The following is a 15859-nucleotide window of genomic DNA, read 5'->3' on the forward strand; positions in this document are numbered from 1 at the left end:
AGAGTAGCACAGTCGGGCCTCCTTTGAGAAGCGCTGGTAGGGCTTACCAAAGAACTGATCCCTGCCACCCTGGTTTTGCGGACCCCCTCTGCTGCCGGGGAGGCGTCCTCCATTATTACCTCCTCCTCTGCCCCTGGAGTGGGTTCATTACGTGTGCTCTGGAAAGCTCCTTGGGACTTCCGGAACCACATTTTTCCACCTTTCTGCCCTTTGGGGTATGGTCTGGCAGGGGTGGAAAGACAGACTCCTACGGCAGATAGTGTATACGACCACTCCTTCCTCTCCACCACAATAAAGTACAACGACAATACCCAATGGATCAAGCAAAAGCAAGACGCATACAAAACTTTTATTTCACTCTCTCTAGCGCTTCGGTGCATCCACCTTCCAGGAGTAACAAACAACATTTAGCACTCTTCATACATTTATATACAAAAAAACTTCCTCAATTAGCTTTCAATTGAAAATCAATTGCACCAATTAAGGAATACTTTTCCATATTAAAGCAAACACTTCCAATTTAAATCATTATTAAGGCCGTTAAGCACAAGTGTTTTATATTTTAAAATGTAAATACTTTCCTTACAACATAATTTATGCTTTAATATATTTTCATCTTCATAAAACCACTTAACAGTTTCTAAAATTGTTCCTTTCAACTTTGTTGCATCACTTCCATGAAACATTTTAAATGTGCAGCTATTATTTTATCTTCTTTTTTATTCTTAACATCTCTAACATGTTCTGTAAATCTGATACGAAATTCCCTCTTAGTTTCCCCTATATAAAACAATTCACATGGGCATTTTAGTGCATATATCACCCCTTTACTTCTACATGTAAAAACATCCTTGGGCTCAAATTTAATACCATTGATGTTATCAAAAGTTTTAACCACATTGGCACAGATGCTACATTTATTGCAACACAATGTCCCCTTCATATTTAAAGTGTTTGGAATACTGACCGCCGGTGGATAGAACCTTCCATGTACCACCATATCTTTTAAGCTTCTGCCTCTCTTATAAGAGAAAAAGGGTTTTTTAGGTAAAATATTTCTTAGTAAACTATCCTCTAACAAATATCTCCAGTAATATTCGATTAATGATTTAATTTCATCACTACTGGTGTTATATACTGATACATAATATATTGCATTATCCCTATTAATCTCACTTCGATTGCAACCAACCATGTTAAATCCCCCTGCCGATGTATATTTATATTTGAAGATACTACCCCCATCCTTCAATTCTTTATTGACCCTACTCTGAGCTTGATGTAAAATCTCAGGGTCATAACCTCTCCTCAAAAACATCTTCTTAGTTCGTTCCATTTCTTCTTTTATTACTTTCTCTTCATTACATAACCTGGAAATACGAACTAACTCTCCATAGGGTAGTGCTTTGATCACATGTGGGGGGTGGCAACTGGTTGCATGTAGATATTGGTTCCCATCTACAAATTTTCTATGGATACTGGAAGATATACCTCCATCCACTTTTCCTTCTAACACCAGATCTAAATAAATGACCTTGTTACCTTTCTGCAGTCCGTCAAATGACAAACCATATGGATTACCATGCATTTCTTGAATAAATTGATCTATTCCTTCAAAACTCCCATTACATACAAAAATTAAATCATCTATAAATCTAAAATAATGATCCACATATTTTTTCATAAAATCTAATTTAAATAAAAAATGTCTTTCAAAATAAGACATAAAAAGGTTGGCATACATAGGGGAAAATGCTGCCCCCATAGCCGTACCTTGTTTCTGTCTATACAACTCATTATTAAAGAAAAAATAATTATTTTTTAAACAAAATTCCACCATTTCTACTGTAAACTTGGAAAGGGGACCATCACCCATAAAATATTTAATGGCTTTCAAACCATCCTCATGTTTTATAGAGGTATATAAACTCTTAACATCTAGGACTAGCCAATAGCTGTCCTTCTTCCACACTATCGGGGATATTTTTCGCAAAAAATCTAAACTATCTTGGATGTATGTAGTAGCAACTTTCACAAAAGGTAATAAAATCTTATGTAGAACCAAACCCATGTTATGTAAAAAATAATTACAAGCTGAAATAATAGGTCTGCCCGGTGGCTCCCGTATATCCTTGTGTATTTTCGGCAAACAGAAAAAAGTAGCTACTTCACTATTAGCAGAAAAAAGTTTATCCTTTATATCCTTCTCCTTAAAAAAGCCCACCCTAACACTTCTATCCAACATTTTTTCAAATTCCAACACAGCTTGTTTGTATCGACCAATAGTACATGTCTCATACACTTCCACATTATCCAAGTGCATTCTACACATTTTTAAATACTGGAGTGCATTCATTACTACAATTTTATTGCCCTTATCGGAGGGTTTAATAACAATATCCCTTCTTTCACTTAAATTTTTCAAAGCCCGCCATTCTCTAAACGAAAGATTATATGCCACTTCTCTTTTATTTAAAGAAGCACAGTCACAGATTCTCTCCCCTCCAAACCTCACCATAGACCCGAACTGTGCAATCTGTTCATTATCAAAAAGCGGTATAAACTTATTATATGTTGGAATAAAAGATACATCCATCAAATTTTGTACATCCAAACATTCCATATCTATTAAATTCTCATCCATTCCTTCAAACTCACCAGAACAAGAATAAAAACTTTCGTCAGATGCATCAGACGAATACTCATTAGTAGCTGCACAAGTAACATCAGAAATTTAAAAAAAATAATTCTTAAAGATACAATTTCCTAAGAAATCTAAACATTTCCTGTCTCATAACATGTTCCCTTGGTAATACTGTGGGTACAAATTTAAGCCCTAGGTTCAACACTGAAATTTCCTCTTCCATTAAACTACAACATGATAAATTAACAACTAAATTCAAATTACAGTCCAACTCACCGTTTAAATTTTTTATTATAATATTGTCCATTGTAGGAACCTTGTTTAAAATTGGTTCTGTCCTCTCTATTGGATTTCTCAAAGTGGAATCCATAATTTCTGGTCCGTTTCTGTCCCTGCCTGTATTGTTGCATAGGTTGCTGTTGCCTCTCCTGGTTCCGAAATGTCCGCACATGTTCAACAGGTTGTTCAGCTGGTGGTAGCTCCGGGAAATCCTCACTCACATCCGTTTCATATCGGCTCTCTTCTCCGGATGACGCAAAGGATGTAGATGCGTTGCTTTTAAACCTGACGTGCTGACGCTTCTGGTTTCCCCTCTTCCGATTGGAGGAGTAGGTAAAAGCACTCCCCGTCTCATATTCTCTAACATCTCTTGCAAGTTTGTTTTTTTTTCTGTCCAATGATCTCCGTTTCCAGAGATACCAAATTTTTATTTGTTCGCTCCAAAAAACTTATTTTAGAAGCTTCCATTGAATCACGAATAGTCTGGGACAAAAGTGAGAGCTCATGCCTCAGATTTTTGAGCTTAATCTGATCTCTTTCTAACAAAATGTGCAACCATTCGGTTACACATTTATGTGATGCTTAAAACCACCGCTCCTTGAACTGTTTGTCTAAAGAACAGCTCAAATCAAAAGGCGTGCTCGGATTCTTAACGAATGTCAACCCTCTTGGGGTAATATCCAAACCGATGTACCGTTGTAACCCCAAAATATTCAAATAAGTCCTAGTTTCTTTCTCAGATAATTTTTCATATTTGGCACATACCTCTCTTAAATCAGCAGGGATAGCATCAACAGTTTGTCCCACAGAATGGAAAGGGTCAGACACTCTTATGACCCTCTCTTTGTTAAAATTGTCAAAAAAAGAGTTCACAACTATATTAGAAGGTCTATTTTCTTTGGTTGAACCCAGTACACGTACCGACCCATTCAAGTATTGCTCCATTGTCCTCTGAGGAGCGGGAAAAGCTCCCATACTACCAGCAGTTCCACCAGCTTGTGCCATATCTTCCCGAAAAATACTACGGCAGATAGTGTCTTTCCAACTTTCTCACACCTAGTAAGAGTCTCCTCGACTTTGGGCCCGAAAAGAGATGAGCCATCGAATGGGGGTGTTTACAAAGGAAGACTTGAAGGCTTCTGCAAAGGAGCATAAGTGCATTCAGGAATGTCTCTGAAGAGCTATTGCTGAACCCGCTGCTTGACTCGAACCATCGGCTGCATAGGAAATGAGCCGCATGGACGAGTTAACTATGGAATTAACGGTATTAAGTTGGGCTGTCACATTCTCAGACACACATCCATCTGTACTACCCTGCAAAGTATCTCCGAGCTCTTTTAGGAGATCTCTTTGAAGATGGGTAAAATGAGTCAAGTAGTTAAGCGATCGCATAGCAAAGTTTACAGAACTAAAGATGCGTTTCCCATACCTGTCCATAGTCCTGGAATCTCTATTAGGAGGATGGACAGTAGAAGAGGTTTTGGACATCTCTTTCTTGGTGGCCGCCAACACCATGGCATCAACAGGAACTCCCTTAGTGAAGAACATCTTATCGTGGGGGGAGGTGATAAACTTGCTGGGCCTCCGAGGGACAGGTTCAATAGTATCAGGAGACTCCCACGCCCTTCGAGCAACCAATTCTATTAGTTCGTCGAAAGGCGGAGTCACCCAGGAGGTGGAAGGCTAAGACCCAAAGGCCTTCAGGAGCACACACTCATCCTCAGTAAGGCTAATGGACTGCCAGTCACCCCTCCGCTTAAGGACCTCCAGGATATCAGCAAAAGAGATATCCTCCGAGGGGGACCGTGGGGACCCTTCTGACTCCTCTAAGTCGGTGTCAGATGTCAAAGACTCCTGCGGGGGGTCTAGATGCCTCCTCTTTCAAAGTTTCTTCCTGGGAATTTCATCAGTGGGGGCTTCTGGTGAAGTCTCAGTAGAACAAGGGTCACCCAGTGGGGTTACCTGCGGTTCTGGGTCTCAACGCTTCACGGGGACCTGTGATGTAGAGGCAGAAAGCAGCACTTTAGGGGAGGAGGAGGAGGGCCCTAATGATGTGTGTCTTGGACGACATAACCCTCCTCATAGCATCGAAGGCTCCACTGCAACGACCCGAGGAAGCCGCCAGTTCCGAAGATGACAACAACCTCCCCAGCGCCGAGACAGTGGGCTCTGAGCCAGAAGAAGGAGCCAAGCTCATCCACGCCGATGCTCTGAGAGGAAGGGTCGGAACCGATGCATCGGTTCGACCCCCCCCCCCACCAAAGCCGACTAGAGAGTGTCGGCTCCCAGACTCTTCCAAAGGCACCGAAGAAGTCAGGGCTGACGGAGCTGATAGCACTGGAACAGGCCTTGGCTCCAAAGGCTCCACAATCATCAAATCCTCCTCCCCCGGCTTGGCTCGGAAGAGGAGTAATCACAGCAGGTGCAATGGTCTTAGGCTCCGAAACTGGTTGGGTCGAAGCCGATAATAATTTGGCTAGTGCTGGGTTCTCAGGAAGCCTCTGCATCACCCGGTCCACATCCACATCAGAGAAGGTTCTCGAAGAACAAGTCGAAGGAATAGAAGAAGCCACCGATTGAAGGATGGGAGACCTTAATGTCTTGGAGACCGGCTCCAAAACTGGGGACTGGCTGCGAAACACTGGCTCGGTGCACGCCTCCGAAGACTGTGGAGTTGGCGACCGCACCTTCACAGCATGGCTCGGAGCCGATGACTTGGGCTCCGAGGAAGCTCTGGAAGACTTTGACCCTTTTGACGACTTGGAAGTCTGGGCGGCCTTGTCCAAGGACTCTTGAAAATCAGGCTTTAGCAAGCCTCTATCCACCAGCTTTCTTCTCCATTCTAGCAGAACCCGGTTACTGAAAGAGTGGCAGATAAAGCAATCCTCCTGGAGGTGAACGGGCCCCAAGTAATAAATACAATTGACATGGGAGTCTGTGATAGACATTTTCTACCCACATTTTGGGCACTTTTTAAAGCCTGATTTCTGCTTTTCTCTTTGATCAGCCATACTCACAAGAAAAACAATAGTATGTACCAATCAACAAATATTAGTCTAACAACTATAGCACGCACACAGCAAACACTATAACAGTAACAACACTGCAAGGTTAACTAGAAGTTCTAACTGTATAATATATATATATATATATATATATATATATATATATATACACATATATATCAAACATGCTAATTACAGCAAAAAACTAACTATAAGCCTTAACTGTCTAAGCACTATTTAAACACTAAAGGGATAGGAAACGTTAATTAACTAAAGCACGGCCAAAGGCCTAAGAGCAGTCACTCTTAAAAGAGACGAAAATCGTGTCAGCACAACAAAATAACCGAGCTAAACAAAGGCCAATCAGCCCACAAAGCAGTCTAAATAGAAAAAAACTGGATAAACTTAGCTAAATTGGTACAATAAGTAGAAAACTTTCCACTATACTGGCCCGAGTTCTCCAACAACCTCCGATCTATTGCAGCGGCAAACTAGATCTGAGGTAGGACAGACAGCATCATGGAATAGGGACCTGGCCTCGAGCTAATCAGAGATCTTTAACTTGTAAAAGCAGCCGACTCTGAGCCGATGGATCGGCTTTGAACCCATGTGTAAGAATGAACGGCGAGATTGAACAACTTCACATCTGTCATTTCTAATATCTGAGACACACACATTGCCTGCAAATTTAATACACACTTCATACATGCAGTCACCTCACTTCTTCAAAGACCATCTCCACACATGCCATCTCTCCATTCAACTCAGCTGCTGACATCCCCAGTTTCTCATTCAAACCTGCCCTAATCTCACTTACCAAAAAAACGTCTTCATACAGTAAAGATAACCACCTTAGCAGCTGACAGCCTTCCTCTAGAGTGCATTAAATAGTTGCTGATGCACTGGTCTGTTCAGTATTCATACTAATAAACAGGTACATTCAGGAATCTTACATCTCACTCGTATGGGGAAAAAAACATTTACCCTACTTTTACCTACAGGAGCAAATCTAATTTCCCCATCTCAGAACAGCTTCTATCCAGGCCACAGTACAGAGGTAGCATTACTGTCATTCCTTAACAACATGCATAACAAGAATGAAACAAAACTACTCCCTGCACTCTTCCTGGAACTCTTCTAAAGAAAGTTCCTGCACAAACTGACACAAGTTGGCACTTTTAGATTCACCATGATTTAACAGCTACATTACCAACAAAGGCCAATGGTTAAATAAACTACTCCACTTTTCTACCCATGGAAAAAGGTGTCTCACAGGGATACATATTAGGACTCAAACTATTTAATGCTTTTATAAATTTTCTGGTGACAAGCTCCAAAATGCAACCCTCATTCAACATGCAGATGACTCAAATCTCATTTGCTTTGCCTCCACACTACCAGAACTACAAAAAGTTATCCCAAAACCATTTTCCTTACTGGCGACTGTTAGAAGCATTCTCAGTTGCTGCTTAATGCAAAAAGGACTCAGCTACTTTTATTCACTTCCACACCTAGATCAGGTGACAAAATTGCTTTCACTATCACCTCCTCAAACAATTCTCCCCAAAATCGTAATATTACTGAACTGAAAATAGCTTGTAAGATCTTACACCAATCACATAAAAGTCCATCTCATATTATTCTTCTGTTATACAGGCCAACAAGAGACTCATTACCTTGCCTCCATCCTTAAAGCTCATGACTTCTTTGAGGAATCCCTGTACTCGTTTGCAAGTCCAAATAACAGAATGACCTCCATCTCTTACTGAATCAGATTAGAGAATCAACAAAATTTAAAGCTGCACTGATCTCATATTACGAAAATAGTTGGCTCCATCATTGCTCATACCCTCCTGACTAGTTTATCCTACAGAACTATACTGCTCATTATTGCTAGTCTTTGTAACAGAACTTTGATATAAACTTCTATTACATTTATTTATCATGTCTTAAATGTCTATTTAGTAATTTTATCTTCACCTCTTCAGTATGCTCCTTCTCAAAAATGTAAAACTAGTACTTCTGCACGGGTTTAATACTATTTCAGGTTTCATTTCCCTTCAATAACTGTAAACTATTACCATTTTTTGTTTGTTTGAGTCTTTTGGCTTTTCCCGGTTATGGGTTGCCACAGCGGAACTTCGGTCCGCTAATGATTGGCAGTAGATTTTTACGTACTGGCTTGCCGGGCCTAACGCACAACCTTCAACGAAGGAACACCCATTCACGCATGTCGCTAAACTATTACCATTAATTATTTTTATTTAATACACCACAAACAGAAATGGATTTAATGGTACATAGAGTATTTCATTAGTTTTGTATTTACTAAAGCAAATAATACTTCGCGAAATATGTTGCTCAAGTGAACATATATAGAATAGTTTGTATATCGTTTTTTGTGGAGTGTTTCTCCCCAGGCCTCCAGAACGAAAAGGGTTACTTTACCCAGTCAGATTTTTCCAGTCAACAAATGAAAATAAATACTTAAACAAATCAATATAGGTCAGGGCAAACAGAACAGGTTATGCGCTCTGAATGGGTCCACATGGGTGGGGCAACAAGAATAAAGGACAAGCCGTTCTAAACTTCTGTCTGGCAAATGACTAGATAGTGGCAACACATTACTCACCAAGGGAGAAATTAACAAAATCACATACAAGAGTGGTTAACATGCATTTCATGAAGCCTTCTTCCTAGTAGGAAAGGGACTTTGGATGTAAAATCAGAGAGTGAAATGTCAACTCCAGTTAAATTGTCTGTCCCAGACTAAAATGCTTGTGGCCACAATCAGCTGCAAGCAGTAGTCAGAGGAAACTCTACTGTCAACAGAGACTAGGCCGAAGACCTGGAAGTGACAAGCAAAAGTGCAGGAGTTCAAGGAAATACTTGGGGCTCTAGCACCTCAGGGAGAAGAGGAAATAGGCAAGAGTATATGAAGACTATAGAACACGTATACAGCTAAGCCAGGTATGGAAATAAGATGCATAAGGAAAGCTTGAGATGGAATACAGAAGTCCAGAAAGTTTTCAAAAGAAAGAAGGTGTGCAGGAAGAAGTATGATATAGAAAAGGTGGACCAATCTAACAGGAAATATTGGCTGGCTAACAAAGAGTGTAAGAGAACAGTCACCATGACAAAGAACTAAGCAACATACAAAAATGAAAATTATGCACTCACCATAAAATTGAGCCATGTTGCTGTCTGTTTGGGTCTGGTTTAAACTGTGGGTTCAAAAGAAAAAAAGCACTCAGATAGCTTCTGCTCACCCACAAACTTCTTTAATAACACAGCACACCCAAGTAAAAAATAACACTGAACGCAGTTCTCAGTATGTTTTCGTCCAAGACTTCATCAGAAAAAGACATTTTTTTTCCCTTCTTTTGAATTGTGACTGTTTGGCACCTGGTCCATGGTTGTTGCTTTATTTTAAACTGTGGGTTATTGGATCCGACTTGGATCCAGTACCGGTCAACTTCCAGGCCTTTATCTTGGTGACCTATGCCTCCTCTAGCCATAAACCCCCACTTCACTAGAGCTGCCTCAGACCAGTTTTCCCCCTTTCTCTCTCTAAAGTCTCAGAACTAGACGTCAAGGAAGAAAGGCAAAAGGCCAAGGACCCAAAGAAAGCGTCCAGTCATTCCTGAGTTAACAAAATAGCCAAGAAGGCAGGGACAGGTGGGGGTAGGTGAATCAGATGAAACAGACAACATGGATCTATAGTTATGATGAGTACATAACTTTCATATCCGATGTTGTCGTTTCCAGGTGGGTTCACCCTGTGGGACACAGACCCTAGCCACGTAGCACCCTAGGATGGTCTCATGAAAGAATATTATGCAAAACAGCAAAACCAAACAAAGCTCTAGACTTGGAATGGATATCCAGTTTGTAGTGGGACACAAAGATATGATGAACCACTCAAGCTGCAGCTGCCAAAATATCATCCAAAGCAGCCCTGGAGAAAAAGGATGTATTAGTAGCCATCTCTTCTGATAGAATGCCATTTGGGTTTGAGAAGCAACAACTCGACCTTGAAACCATATCCACAGGAAATACAATTGGAAATCCATTTTGACAACATAACCTTGGATACAGGCGAACCCAACAGAGACTTGGAGAATGAAACAAACAATTGATTACATCTTCTGGTACTTTTCTGTTATTGAGGCAACGCTTTAAACGCAGTTGTTGAGCTCCAAATTGAGTTACTTGTCATGTCTTTTTGGTGTTAATATAACCAGATGTGTGTAAAAATTCTTTTACTTAATATTAAAAAAAGTTATTTTTAAATTTTACACACACCTGGTTAAAAGACATGTTAAGGCCCTGGAGTTGAGCTGAACGATTGCTTTTAAAGTGTTTCCTTCCTGCGCACCAACCAGAGAAATGAAAAATAAGAAATGAAGCAAATCCGGAAATTGTAATTAACTCTCTCCCTTTAAAGTGTGTTACTGTAAATCTCCTGCATGCAGCTCTAATCTGTCCACAACTCATGAGCTGATTGGCTATCACAGGCAACAACTCTGTCACTCCCCTCTCCATTCATCTCAATGGCTTTTTGTTTTTTTTTTTTTGTTTTTTTTTTTTTGGGGGGTAAATAACAGTAAGATTCAGAAATAACGAAGGAAAATAAGGGACACTTAGAAAAAAAATATTAGTAGTGTAAACTTGACCCAGCCATTGGCACACTGAGTGAATGAAACTTCCTAACAATGCTTAATTCATTGTCAAGGAAACCCTTTGAAAGCAGTAGCTGCTGCTTTTTAAAAAAAAAAAAAAAGCTTAGAACAAAACAGATGCTTCTATGATTCCGATGGTGTCTTCGCAGCTAAAGGATGCCAAATAGGTGTAATTAAAGGATTGCTGTTTCTGGAGAAAGTAAAAGGCTGCATACTCTTCACATTATGAAGAAATACATTTCTTCTCACTTTTCTGTTATCGGGGAAACACTTTAAACATGGTTGCTGAGCTCCAAATGCAGTGTATTTTCATGTCTTTCAGATGTTAATGTAAATGTGTGTGTAACATAACTAAATGGATAATATTTAAAAAAGGAGATTTAACTTCTACATTTAAACACGCATGTTTAAATTTACACTGAATTCGGAGCTCAGCAACCGCATTTAAAGTGTTGCCCCAATAACAGAAAAGTACCCATTTTCTAAAGGAACTTGTCCTGTTTAAATAGAACATCAATTGTCTATTGAAATCAAGACAATACAGAAAATATTCACCCCTGTTAGAAAATTTAGGGAAAAGACTAGCAGATAAACGGACTGATTCAGATTATTTTCTTATACCACCTTATGCAGAAAGGAAGGGTCTGGTCTTAGGGACACTCTGTTGATGAAAACCAAAAGGGACAGGAGAGAGGGCCTGCAACTCTCACACACACTTGATGAAGGTAATGGCCACCAAGAACAAAGTCTTCCATGAAAACAGCTTCAGATCAACAGTAGCAGAAGGCTCAAAATTGAGGCATGGCCAGCACCTCAAGCATAAAAGGCAAGTCCAAAGGAGGAACAGGGTCTCATACACGAGGTACAAGTAAAAAGGTTCCTTTCAGTAAGGCCTTCAAGATCTTAAGGGCAACGAATGGCACATTATCCCTAACAATGTGAAAATTGGATAAAGCTACCAACTACACTTCAATAGTGGAGCAACTATACCCAGAATTAACACATCTACAAGAAAGTTCAGGATAGTCTCCAAAGCTTTTGAAAAGGGGTCCAAGCCATGAGAGATGTCCCACAAAGCAAAATGCTTCCACTTAACTAGCATACACCTTCTGAGTAGACGACTTTTGGGAAGAAGTTAAGATGTGAACAACTCGGTCTGAAAGCTTGGGTTTCCTGGCCATTAAGGGAATTGGAGAAACCAAGAGGTCAACTTGAGTATTTGAAGATTTGGGCAGATCCAAGCTTGCTGGTTGAGAAATGAGGTCAAAAATTGGGATCCAGGATCCAAGCAGGGTACCTCAGGAGAGGCCAAAGGAAGGGGAACCACATTTGGCGAAGACAAAAGGGAGCAATAAGGATTACAGTCACTCTGCAATGGACCGCTTTCTGAAGAAATTTATCATCAACAGGTATGTGGGATACACATACAAAAAACCCGGGGACAAGCATACAGGACAGCATCCCTCAGTGACTGTCCCTGAGGAGAAACTAGGGCATAATAGCTGCTACACTTGGTGTTGGAAGGATAGCAAAAAGGTCATAACACTGAGTGTCCCAGTGTTCCAAACAGCAATCCTTGGATTCAGGGACACTCAGAAGGAAGAAGAATGTTCCTGTTTAAACTATCCGCTAAGATCTTAGATTTCCCTGGGATGTGCATTGCAACTAGAAACTGATAAGTCAAAATTGACCATTGCCAGACCCTCATGGCCTGCTGACAAATGGGTTAAGACTGGGTTCCCCCCGACTACTGACATATTGTCCATTTGATTACACCCTTGGGTAGAATGCCAGGAGGACTGCTCTCGACTCCAAGATATTGATGTGCATATGTTGGCCTTAGCTGCAGACAGGTCCTCTGGATAGTCCTCTCTTCGAAATTCCTACTACCAGAAGAGAGGTGCCCATAGAGACCACAGCCTCAGGAGGGGGAAAGACAAATGGTTTCCCAGTGGACACCAGGGGAGACTCTAACCATGAACTGATTTGATCTCAAACTCGGGTCAGGGAGTCTGGAACATCCAATGGATGTGTTAAAAATTACCACTGGACATTCAGTGCCCACTATAATGCCTTCATGTGATATCCCATCAAGGAAAACAAATGACAGCTGCAATGTGACCCAAAAGTATGAGAATAAGATATGATGGAGGGTTCTGCACATGATCAAAGACCTTGCCAGATCCCAAAGGTTCGATGTTGTGGACTCTGGAAGATTAGCAATCTGGGAGCCTGTGTCCAAATGGCAAAGTATAAATTCCAAGGACTGAACTGGATAGAGACTGGAATTTTGTTAGTTGAATGTGATCCCTAAGGAACTACAAAGCTGGAGTAAGATGTCTCTGGGCCTCATCAACAATGCTGTCATATGAGGCAGTGAAGCCAGTCATCCAGGTAGGGAAAGACCTGGAACCCCCTGCAACCTAAGCCAGGCTGCTACCACTGCTGTACACTTGGTCAAACCATGGGGGGGGGGGGCAGTGGTCAGCAGCTCTTTGAACTGGTAATGATCAGCCTCCAGCCAGAAGTACAGAAATCTCCTGGACTGCATCGCAATCTTTATATGATGGTAGGCATCCTTGAGATCGATCAAGCACATCCTGTTATCCCTCCTCAATAGAGATAAAATGGACTGCACTCTGACCCTGTGGAACTTTGTCTGCTTTACACACTGATTCATTTTGCTCAAATCCAAAATCGGCCTGAGATCCTTGTTTTTCTTTGGATTCAAAAAGAATCTTTAGTAGACCCTAGATCCTTGTTGGTCTGGTGGGACCTCTTAGATGACTCGACTTACTAGTAGATTTTGAATTTTGATGGCTGCTGTTCTTCTCTGATGGGATGAAATATCTTAAAGTCATTTGCAAGTTATGCTGTAAAATTTAAAAAATGGAAATGAATAGAATATTTGGATACGACTCAACACCCATGCATCTGAGGTGATGGCCTCCCAAGCTTTCATATGTAGAACCAATCGCCCCCCACCTGCTTCCAGAGATGACAGTTGGGCAACCCTTTAAGGTTGCAGAAAGAGTCTCCCGGAGAAACCTCAACTTGAAGCTCCAGTTCTGCAAATCACCTCTGCCGTGAGGGCAAAATCCACTGTGGTTGCCCCCCCTCCTGTGGGGGAACTCTCAGAAGGAACCTCTTGAAGTGACTACTGTGCTTTCCTTAATTAAAAAAAAAAAAAAAAAAAAAAGTTATGTACTCACCATAACATTCCGTGTTTGTTGTCCTTGATCTTGCTTTCCTTCTTGCTGGCTGGGTTCGGAGCCGATCCTCGGCTCCGACTCAACTGTATACTATAGCTCGAGAGCTTTTACTAGCTCGAGGTTAGCCCCTATCCTAACATGCCTAGTGGGAGTTACCCATATCTTGTTTGTGATAACCCAAACACTAGACTATGCAAGTAAAAAACTGATAGATTTTTACATACAAGACAACACCGGTGTATAAAGGTGTAAATAATCAGCAAAGGGATAGAAAGGGAGTCTAGGTCTAATCAGCTGGTATGATATAGGGGAAATTCAGCCAATGAAAGGAACTCCTCTCGATCCTCCAGGATGGGGAAAGGAGGGTGGGATGCAAGAAGGAAGGCGAGATCAAGGACAACAAACATGGAACATTATGGCGAGTACATAACTTCTTTATGTTATGTTGTCCATATCTCGCCTTTGTTCTTGCTGGTTGGGACCATGTCCCCAGCACCTGTTTCTTGGGTGGCTCACTGGAAAAGACACTTCAGGACCATGGAACCAAAGGATGCCCTGTTCCGGGAGGCCACATCTACTTTGTAATGTGTGATAAAGGTATGAGGATAAGCCTATGTACCTGCCGCACAGATCGAATCTAAAGGCAGTTTGGCTTGAAAGGCAATAGAGGTAGCAAGGCCCTAGTTGAGTGTCCTCTAACTTTTCCTGGAAGTTTTTTGTTCCGCAAATCGTAGATGTAGGTGATGGTGTCTGAAAGCCACTTAGTTAAGGTCACTTTTGAGACTGAATAACCTTTTCTATTCTCTGCAAAGGATATAAACAATTGGTCGGATTTTCTGATGCCCTTGGCCCTGTGTAAATAAAAACTTACTGTCTATGAACGTCCAGTTGATGGAGCTTATACTCTGCCTTGTTGCCATGATTGGGGAAGAATACAAGAAGCTCTATGGATTGATTCAAGTCGTACTCTGAACACAACTTTGGTAAGGAGGAGGGATTGGTTCTGAAAGAAACTCTATCTTTGTGGAAAATCAAGTACGGAGGATGGATGGATAAGGCCTGTAATTCTGAAACCTTCCTAGCTGAGTTAAAGGCAGTCAAGAAACGGGTCTTTCATGTCAAAAATTTTAGGGGACAAGAAGCAGCTGGCTCAAAGGGGGAAGAATCAGAGCCACTAAAACTAAATTTAGGTCCCGGGGAGGGGGGGGGGTTCCTCTTATTGGAGGTCTTAAGAGGCTTGTACCTCTTAGGAATGCTTTGCATAGCCTATGGGACATAACATTAGAGCCCATTTCTCCCACATGAAAATTAGAAATGGCAGCCAGCTGAACCCAGATAATAGCTGCAGCTGCTCCTTGATCAAAAGTTTTAGCAAGAAATTCGAAAATCTTTGAAATGGGTGCAGTAAAGGGATCAATCTCGTTCTTGTGTGCCCAAAAAGAGAACCTCTTCCATTTACCAACATAAAGTTTCCTTGTAGTGGGTTTGTGGGAGGAAATCAAAATGTGTTGAACTGCTGGGAAAATATCAGGAAGCCTGGCTAAGGCTGGAAGTGGAGAAACCAACCTGTCAGCTTGAGAGTTTGGATGGAAGGGTGGAGCACACCTAACTCATGCATCAGCAGATCTGGAACTGGGTCCAGGATCCAAGGCTCCCCCTGCAGATGAGGCCAAAGGAATGGGAACCATATCTGATGAGGCCAGTAAGGGGCAATGAGGATTATCTTGCAACCCAGTGACTTTGCTTTCTGAAGAACCATGGGGGATCGGGGGAATGGTGGAAAAGCATAAAGCAGTCCCGGAGGCCAATCTTGAACAAGTGCGTCCCTGGGTGACTGTTCCAGTGGTGGGACTAGGGCAAAGCAGCTGCTGCACTTGTTGTTGAGGGGGGTGGCAAAAAGATCACAGCATGGCTAACCCCATTTACAAAAAAATCAAGTCTGCCATTTCCTGTTTCAGAAACCACTCATGAGGCATCAGAATTGCCCTGCTGAGCTTGTCCGCTATCACGTTGGATTTCCCCAGAATGTGCGTTGTG

General features: G+C 41.5%; 1 protein-coding gene across 1 annotated transcript in view; it reads right to left on the minus strand.

The window, feature by feature from the left end:
• LOC122816233 (chloride channel CLIC-like protein 1) overlaps window positions 1-15859 on the minus strand; it is a 1186501-nt gene that overhangs the window by 570465 nt on the left and 600177 nt on the right. The gene's annotated exons all lie outside the window — the stretch shown is intronic.

The sequence above is a fragment of the Protopterus annectens genome, chromosome 12.part0 (genome assembly GCF_019279795.1).
Source record: "Protopterus annectens isolate FY-2018-M chromosome 12.part0, PAN1.0, whole genome shotgun sequence".
Classification (NCBI taxonomy): Eukaryota; Metazoa; Chordata; order Ceratodontiformes; family Protopteridae; genus Protopterus; species Protopterus annectens.